Source organism: Ceratosolen solmsi, unplaced genomic scaffold (assembly GCF_000503995.2).
Source record: "Ceratosolen solmsi marchali unplaced genomic scaffold, CerSol_1.0 scaffold10, whole genome shotgun sequence".
Classification (NCBI taxonomy): domain Eukaryota; kingdom Metazoa; phylum Arthropoda; class Insecta; order Hymenoptera; family Agaonidae; genus Ceratosolen; species Ceratosolen solmsi.
Window position 1 is genome coordinate 18,595,281 of NW_011948412.1, and position 10,783 is coordinate 18,606,063.

At 23.2% G+C, this 10,783-nt stretch overlaps 1 long non-coding RNA gene across 1 annotated transcript; it reads right to left on the reverse strand.

Moving 5' to 3' along the window:
- Positions 1-5,905: 5,905 nt before the first annotated feature.
- On the reverse strand, positions 5,906-10,376 carry LOC105361475 (uncharacterized). The gene is made up of 3 exons (XR_912842.1): positions 10,291-10,376; positions 6,037-6,135; positions 5,906-5,955 (listed from the first exon to the last, which is right to left on the reverse strand). It is a non-coding gene; the product is annotated as an uncharacterized LOC105361475 (long non-coding RNA).
- Positions 10,377-10,783: the final 407 nt, after the last annotated feature.

The window sequence follows — 10,783 nt, forward strand, 5'->3', positions numbered from 1 at the left end:
AATATTAACAGCATAAAAAAATGTACATTATGGTATCTTAAATGTTAGTGAATTTTATTTTATTATTATTTTATATTATATTTCGTTACAAAGTCTTTTTATTTAAACAAAAATATAGTATAAATAACAATAAATTATTGATTATGTGCAGCTAATTTAAGTATAACAAGCAAATGGATATTTAAGATATATATATATATATATATATATATATCTAATAGTATATTCAAATTTTAATAGACAACAATTACCACATTACTACTATCTAGTGACATAATAAATTCGAAAGTTCGTATTACATGGAAGTTTTTTAATTATAAATAACGTTAATTTAAATGAATAGTGCTTAATAAGGATTTATTAATAACTATGTGCTGATTTTTTATACATTTTCATTACCATATCAGAAATATAACTTAAGATAAATTATGCTAGAAATTGCATACGTAGTTTAAATAAATAAACAATTTAAATTACAATGAATAAGAAAAAATCTTAGTTCATAACTAATTTTTTTTTATTGGTACTAATAAAAGCTCTAAACTTATGGTATTATTACAAAAAAAAACAATTATGAATTATATAGTTTTCAACCAATGTATTAATTCCTACAAAATTGAAAATTAATATGGAATAATCTTTAAAAGTAAATATTAATAAATAATAAAATACAGCTGCTTTCCAGTGTGTTCTCATTTTATTGAATTAATAATATAGATTTTTACAAAAAATATTTATTACATATTTATAAGAGTTCATAAAGCTGTCTGTATAAAATTTGTCAAAAACATTTTAAAAGAGGAACCAACGATAAATATACGAAATACTTAATATTTTCTTTCTATAAGACATTAATCCATTGATCAATTTTATTTGGGAATTTTCTATTTTAGTTAGTTTAATTATGGTTTAGACAACGATAAGATCATTAAGCTGTGGCAATAAGAATTAATTATATATTACTACATTACATCTACATACTATCTTTAATGGTGTTAAATGAACTCGAACATAATCAAATTTTATCTAGGTTTTAAATTTTACATTAAAGTTTGAAATGTTTTCATTGTCTAAACCCGTAATATATATCGTCTTTTGATATAGTTAAACATAGTGAATGAAAATAAAGCATATATTTGATCTGAAATATATTTTGTACTTCAATTTCAATTTCTATTTTAATGTTTGGCATTTTTAATAGTATGCAAATATTTTGCTTGGATGTTATTCACTAATCATTCTCGAGTTTGCATTTACTTTAATAACTTTTAATCGTAAGTAATCTCATATTTTCCAAAGCTTAAATTCATTTTTGTATATCTAGTGATATATTTCTGATTAATCACTATGACTTCATAACTTCTTGTACTCGGACAATTTTTAGATAAACATAAAATGTATCTAAATTATTTGAAACGAGAGTAAAATAGTTACAGATTTTGTTACCGTATAATATACCAGTATATAATATTCATTAATTTTATCTATACAAAAATAACTTACATTTAATAAAAAAAAAGTTTAACAAATTCTTTTAAATTAGATATTAAATGTTAAAACTTTGTAACATATAGTCTTAAAATTTTCGAAAATGTATAATTATATATTTATTAGTAAATCAAAATCACTTTTAATTTTCGATAAACAATCCTATATATCGTTGCAATAAAAATTTTATGTTGATAACAAATTATATCCAAATCGATATGAGTTGACTTTGCAAAGTTTCTCCAATGAAGATTAGAAACTATGATAAATACTATAATGTAAAACCAATAATATTTGAAAATATGTTATTAAGGTTTCATTATTTCTTATTGAAATAAATTATGTCCTATAATTAATATTATGGATTTTTTAACTAAGTTGATTTAGGAAACTAAAAGAAATCATAGAATACTATACACTAGAATTACATAAACATGAATTTTAGATAAAAAAAATAACTGTAATAATTATAGTAATTGATTCAGTATATTGATTATTGCATAAAAACTTTTTCATACTAAAATTTTTAACTAAAATATAATTTATTAAATTATATTATTAAAAAATGAAAAAGGGAAGTACAAGCAATAATGGAATAAATATAAATATATATATACTTATTACATTTATATGTATTAATTATATATTTATATATTTTTTTAATTCTTTATATATAGGATATGAAGAATATATTACTCGAAAACATTCCTTTTTTGAAATATTAAGTCCTCCCACAAACACTCGCAAATTACACGCTTTAGTTTTCACTTACCGACTGTTTTCCTTCTTTTTCAATCTTAGTTTTCTCAAGGTATTATTTTCCATGACTTACCCTTCCATTGAATTATCTATTGTATTCTCTATTCTTATTTCTATATCTACTTTTCTCATCGTGTCTTCTTTGATATTTCATCCAACTTTATAATTTCATTATTTATAATTTTTCTCGAATTATTTACAAACTCATTTACTACTCATTTATTCTATTGAATAGTTTATCTTAACTTTCTTTCCAATTATTCATGCATTTTATAAATTTTCATGAACTCATCCCGTAAATAATCATGTGCTGTTTATTTTATATTTTTGTATCTAATAAGAGTATCATCCTTGATAATAATTTTAATTTTTCTTATTGTGCATACCAGATTTTGCACCTATTTATCAAGAACTCTCGTTTCCTCTATCACTCGCTTGTATTTTAATTGTGTTTCGTAAAAATAATGTGCAACATCAAAAATAATATTCATCCTTAAATTTATCTCTATGTGCCCTTTAGCATTTACGCTTTGTAACAACTTCAGTATTCTCAATACAATAAATTCAATATAATGGTTTTGTTAACTCCAATAATAATAATAATAATGATGATAATAATAATAATAATAATAATAATAATAATAATAATAATAATAATAATAATAATAATAATAATAATAATAATAATAATAACCTACTAGAGACTGAAGAGAATTATTCAGCATTCTCCTTGTTATTATTGCTGCTGATTTTTTGAAGTTATTTAGTTAAAATTATTTTTTAAATTTTATGTTATTTAGCAAATATTTCATTTGTTCAATATTTCGATGTCTTGTATGGATCTTAGTTTTTGCATACATCATAAGTAATCTAACAGAAGCTTATATCTCTAATCCTTGGTATTTTCTCTTTATTAATACCAGCTTTATTTATTAATATTTCATTCATGCCTGTCAGTATCGTTGATATTTTATATAGACCCTTAGTATTGACAGACACTTACTTATTGACTCGTTAAAATTTCAGTCAAACTGTCCAAACGTTGTTAAGAAACCTCAACCATTATGTAACTGATAAGTAATTATTCAATCAAAGCTTTCCTTCTTTGTTTAATATTTAGTTTTACGTAGTAATATCTAATTTGACTTATTTACAACACCAATATTAAACATTTTTGCTGTATCTATAATGTAATACTCACTTTTATAACTTTTCCACGATTTCAAGCTTGATTTAACAGGATTATTGTTGATACTTCTGTCGTCGGCTATTATTAAAATACTTCTCATTCAATATTCACAGTGCAAATTAACATCAATCTTATTCAATACAACCTAATTGTTTTACTTTATGGACTACCTTTAATATAACGTTACAACATTAAATTGTTCTCGTCCTATTGTCTATTTACAATTAAATTTATCTTTGGCATGAAATTAAAGTTTTTCTTTTAACTACTTGATATTAATTGATACATTCTACTATTATTCGCCTTTACCAATGTAAAATTATCTCGTATTTCTCTCGTAAGCACTCATTGTAACGCTGCACTATCTTGGATTTATGTTATTCTCACCTCTATCATTTCTGTTTAAAGAATTGTATTTTTTTTGTTTTTGTACAATTTTTAAAAGAAAGTGTATCATTACGTAATTGTAATAATTTATTTCATATTTTTTTAATATTGTGTGTAACAGTAAACATGGATAATTATATATTTAAATTAATTAATTGAATATATAATTCATAAATAGTGTAAATTGGAACCAAATAAAATAAAATCTCTCATAGATAATATAAAATATTATTTATCAATGTTTCAATATTTTAATAATTTGTTTATAATACTAACTCAAAAATCAGGTTTGGCAGATATTTACCGTAATACGAATCAGTAATTTAATTAGTTTATTTTCATATTTATATGCTTGCTGTAATTGTTTTTACATATCTTTCATAATAAAGTTTTTAAAAAATTAAAATTATCATAAATTAATGAAATTAATGTTAAAAGTCAATACATTTAGCTGCTAACAGTGCAACCGAACGATTACTAATTAAAGAAAATATAATAATTTTAAAATTGTTTTCAAAATTTCTAAAATTGTTTCCAAACTTGTTATAAAAAGTATTTTATTACTTCAAAAAAATATATATATTTTTAGATATTATAATAAAATATTATTTAGAAAAAATTGTATATATTTTGCACAAATGTAAACTTATAACTGTTTTCTTTTATAATCTGTATTAATAATTACAAATAAGAAATATTAATATTTATAATCGTTGTGGCATGAATGCAAAATTAGAATGAAAATTTGTAAATTAAATTTAAATAATACATCTATGCAGTTATAAAATAAATACTTGCATTTTAGAAAAACATGCGTTTTTAAACATTCATTTATCTATATAATTAAGGTTTATTTTAAAAATTAAAAACTCAAATAACTTTCAAATAACAATTTTAAATTAAATTAAGCTTTATATGAAAATTTTATAATTAACTATATATAATTAACTATTTATAATTAATTATATAATTAACTACTTATTATTACGATAATGTTTAAAAATATACTAGAAGCCTTAAAAGATCTTTCATTAAGACATTTAAATAGTAAATATAATAAAAAAGAATAATATATAATTTTTAATAAAATTAATTTATTGATAAACTTTATTTAGCAAATAAAAATCAAAATATTGTTTTTTTAATTAATTATAAATTTCTTTTTTCCATTGTCTTATTAATATTTATTAGTCTATTTCTACGAGTTTGTATATTATAAAGCAAAGATAAAAAAGTACCAGTAACTTTTATTTATACTTTTATAGAACCGTCGTCCATTAACTTTTAGAAAAAATAATTAAATATAAATTAACTTTGAATTAATATAAAACCTTGATGTAATAGTTGAATAATTTACAATAATATATTTCTGTTTATGTTTAATTGGATAATATTGTTATAAAATAAATATTTTTTGTTTGATATTATATGCCTAATATTTACAAAACGGAAATTCATAATTTTTATTTTTAATTTATTGAATTTTAGTTGAATTACATATAAATAAAGACGAATATATATAAGTATGATTTCTTTAACCCCAATTGAAGATTAATCACATGTACTTGCAAATACTCATAAATATTCCTCAAATAATTTAATATAATCTATTGTAATTCTTAAATCATCTTTAAAAAGTCCCGAAGTCATATAATTTTGTATTTATTAAAAATAGGATTTCTAATATTATAGTTTCCTTATAAATTTTGAATATGTTTTATGTTTAATAATTTGTATTATACTTTCTCCTAGTGTATTAATAAAATTTTTATTTATTTTTAATAAAAGTTCCGTTTAATCATTACCAATCCCATATATTGTTATTTACAATTAATAAAATTAATAATATACGAACCTATTTCATATAAGAATATAAGTGAACATAAAATTGCAAATCATCTCGACTAATATTAATTAAATAAAAATTTTAAATATACCAGCCCAAACGTATCGTGAATATGAAACTTTAAATTTAGTTATCTTGAATCGTTTCAGTGATAAATATGAAATATAGCAAATACCATTAAATTTTAATTTAAAAATGAAAATGTACGAGTATGTATAATTAAAAATATACACATTTGGTCGATATACTTGGTACGGGAACTCACAGTTTCTGCACTATCATTAACCTAAGAAATATATCAATAGACTTACGAGATTGTCAGTTATTAAATCAAATATTTGCGTTTAGTTAGGAAAAGTTTATTTACCTGTATGATGCGGTTGCTCGGTTTGCGAGGGGCCGGGACAAGCTCCATCGGTAACATCTCGTAAAATTCCAGATCCTACACTTGTGCTAGAGATGGATCCTAAAATGTGAATCAGTGTGATGTTAAAACTATAGTCTCTCCTAATAATCTTGTAATAATAATCTATTTGATCTTGCATAATTACAACCTTCTTTTATTAATGTAAACTTAAATATTTTCAAATCTAAGAAAGAAATTTTAAATTAGTTATTTATTATTAATAACAAACGTTATGATTTCGAAATTAAAAATCTATTTTAAACTACATATAATCTTTATGGCTCGCTCAATAAGAGGCAATTACGTAATATGGAAATATAATATAAATTAAAATAAACATAAATTTTGCATAAATATTTAATTGCACATAATAAAGTAAAGTAATGACGATAATGATGATAATTACATAATAAAATTTAAAAATTGAAATCAAAGTTCCATGTTGATTTTCATAATACTGTACCTTATTTATTTAGAGTAAAGCTTGAAGGATTATTGTAAGCGTTTATTTATATTAATATACACAAATACGATATAGTTTTCAAAATTAGATTTAAAGAACAATTATTGTCATATAAAAAACCTAAAAATGTAATGAAACATACATCATTATATTTAATATTAATTCAATTTGGGCTAATAAACGCATCTAAATAATTTGTATATTATATCGTAAAATTCTTTGAATTACAAATAAAATCTGAAAAAGTAATATGACTACAATCGAAATTATTAAAAATACTAAAGATTTTATAAGAAATTTTATATTAAAATAATTAGAGAATAATAATAAAAGATTTTATAATAAATATTCGATAGAATCTCGATTAAAATAATACATGCATTAAGAATAAAAATAGAAATATTATGTTTTTTAAATGTTATATATAATTATACGATTTAACCTTGTTTTTCGACGATTATAAAACCATTGAATGAAAAGAACAATAATTGATACAATTAAAATAATAAAAGAATCGTTCTGAAGCAAGCAAATATTTACAAAATGTTCTCCAAACTTACAAACAAAAATATATTGTGGTATGAGTTCTTTAGAATTTAGATCAATACATTACAAGATACAACCATTTTAAACTGTTTTAAATTCTATCTTTAAAGATTTATGCATTTAATTTCAATAAATGCCATAAATAATTTACATTTGTATTAAATTAAAATTTATATTTAGAGATTCAGATACATAATTAAATAATGGATTATAATAGCTTTTGAAAAACGTTTCGTAGAACAATATAATACGTATAACGAAATCGAATGAACAATAAATATGGAAAGAAATTATTTTAGATTATATAGAAAATAAAAACAAAATTTATGGATACATAAAAGTCACCTCAATAAATTTTCATAGCTTTAGAAAAATAAATCATATTTCGATTGTACGATAATATCAATATTGTCATTAATATTTCTTGTACAATTAACTATTTTAACTGTAAAGAAAGATGAGAGAAGTTTCAAATAAAAACAATAAACAATCGCAAAAAGAATGATAAAAATATACAATAAAAATTATATATATTGTATATGTAAGTATGATAAATATTTAATAATGATTCATAATGCTAATACATTGATAAATAATATTGTTACGGATTACAACAGTTTTAAGCGGAATACAAAGTGGGAGAGGTATGAGCGCGTGCAGCGCAGACGCTCGTTCCTTACTACTTGTTCTAGTTACAAGCACCCAGCAAGACAGGATGGCCACTCTGCTCATCACACAGTTTCCGCCACCACGTGCAAGTAACGCCGGCTCTCGTTCTTGCATATTACCTCGCCACGCGGTTACTGCTACCACTTCACGCAGTTCCCGCCGCCACGTGCAAGCAACGCCGACGCTCATTCTTGCATATTACCTCATCACGCGGTTCCTGCCACCAACTCACGCAGTTCCCGCCACCACGTGCAAGCAACGCCGACGTTCGTTCTTGCATAGTACCTTACACAGAGATTTACGCCCGCATGTAAGTAACGTCGACGCTATTTCTTACCTTTACCTGTGCACCGCGATTTATGCTCGCATTGAGTACAAGAACGTGCGCCAACACCACCACTACCGTGGAGCTCACAGGCACAAGCTGTGACGTCACACGGACGTTCTCCCACCACTTCGTACACTACAGTTCACCCCTTCACCGGCTGCCAAGACGGCACTAACTTACTTCCCCTACCACCACGAGTTCCTCACTACGTCCACTAAACCGAAGAAGAAGGGGAATCACGCTCCAGGCTATCAAGAACAGACGCACAGACTCATCGTCACCACTACTACTGAAGAAACACCAATATATTCATTCTATCACATATTCATTCCTATATTCATAGATTATTAACTACTCATTACTTATTATATTTAATAAAAGGAAAGACTATTAACATTAAAGGCAGTATTGAATAATTGCATTGCCCCTTCCACTTGCCAGCAAGCCTCCACTTACCATCATAGGGAGGTTTTTAGTCTGATCCCAGACAAATATAAAATTATATTTAACTTTTTATATTGAAAGAAATTATTTTTGTACATACATTTTGCTATGTTCGATCAAGTATTGATTGTTATTTATTATTTACTAAACCTTATATAATATTAATATTAAAGTATCATTTTATTTTAAATTTAAATAAATATTTCAAAATTACAATTTTTGTAGAAACTTTTGACAAAATAGGCAGACTAATTTCTAATACTTTGTTACTTTTTAATATAATATATGCTATTTAATATAGGTATCGTAAAAGAATATTTGACAGAAATAGATTCTAAGTGAAAGATAAAGATAATTACATATTTGAATATCTTCTTCAATTTATAATTTCTAAATATAACCTTATTTTATGTAAAAAAAAAAGAAGGATGATTTCTTAATATTATACATATTGTAAAACTCGTAATTGGAAATTATAATTATTATTACGTCTTCGTAGAATGTTAAATAGTAGCAATGAAAATTAATTCCTATAATTATATATACAATATATATATAAAATATAATTATTTTCTACAATTTCATTTATTTTACAGTTATACTTTTAGTAGAGTACATTATATTTTATTAGATTATATACATATATTTATTAGAGTACAGTATATATATATATATATATATATATATATATATATAATTTGAATCAAAGAATAATTAAAATAATATAACAAAAATGATCTCATTATTACTAAAATTTTGTTATATCCACTGAATGTAATAAAATATACTATAGAAATATATTAAATGATATAGTTTATAGTATAACCTTTGCAATTAATATAAAACTAATCATATGTCGAAAATTCATTATGATCATTATTATGTACATTATTACATACGACAATTAAAAACACAATTATACACAATCAAACTATTCTACTTGTAAGTGTTGATAATTTTTAAAAAAATGTCAAATATCTTAAAGAAGTCGTCTAATATATATATATATATATATATATATATATATATATATATGGTATTTATTTAAAAAAGAAAAAATTTATTAATAATTATGTCGAAAAAATCAGATTATTAAAGAAAAGTATATGCTTGAACTATAATATTGGATGTGCATGAAGATCACTATGATTTAAAGAAGCAAATTAATTAAGAATTTATAAGTTTTATAAATATTTGTAATGCGGCCTATAACGCTGCTGTCTATGATGTAAAGTATTACTAAAGCAATTTATTGAACAATATAAATTAAGACAGCTAAGCTGGAAGTTATGTAAAATCTTAAATGTTCAATATTTTTATTAAAGCGAATTGATTCACAATTGAATAATAACTAAATTAAACTAAATAATTAATAATAATTTATAATAACTTAGAAAATTAATAATAACTAAATTAATAAAAATTACGATTCGTGTGATAATTGAATATTTTAGCAGCTTTTACTACTCGTTACATTAAAATTTAACTACAATTTGATTGTTTTTGTTGTTGTTTTAATTAAGCAATTTCAAAATAACATAAATAATTATATATCCAATTTCATTTTATTCTATAAGATATTGATAAATAGGCTTTGTAATATTTAATAATCTTTCTTAATAATTCGTTTACAATATCGCGTTTGCGAATAGTATATAATATTATATAATATATAATATATAATATATATTAATATATAATACAACTTCCAGTACAAAAGTAATGCTTTTGGTGCTTTTATTATATCGCCTTCTCATTTAATTACCTCTAATATTGGCTTCGTTAGAACCGGCCGATAGTTGGCTCTGCAATGACAGTTTGGTAGTATTGCTCGAGCTTCCTGATTGATGAGAAGAGACTGTCTGCCCACCACTAGTGGTAGAGTTTGAGCATGAGGTTTCCACGGGGGTCCGGTTCGAATGTACACGTGAGCCAAGGTCACCTGTCAATAAGTCAATCAGCAACGAAGGACGCTGAGTACGTGACTGACCTTCGTTTATCTGATGCATATCAGCGACACTGCGTTTAGATTCTGGCTGCAGTTCATCTGAAATTAAGCGTTTAAAGTAATAATTGGTTTGTTAAAGATGTATTAATGAATATTATAATAATGAATTTATCTGAAAATTATAAATGTTTTTCAAACAAAATGGAATTAATAATATGTATTAATGTAAGATTATCGAATCAATTATATAAAAGTAGTTAAACTAAGTTATAAGCGAGGCGAACTTCTTTATTTTTTGCTTTTTAATATT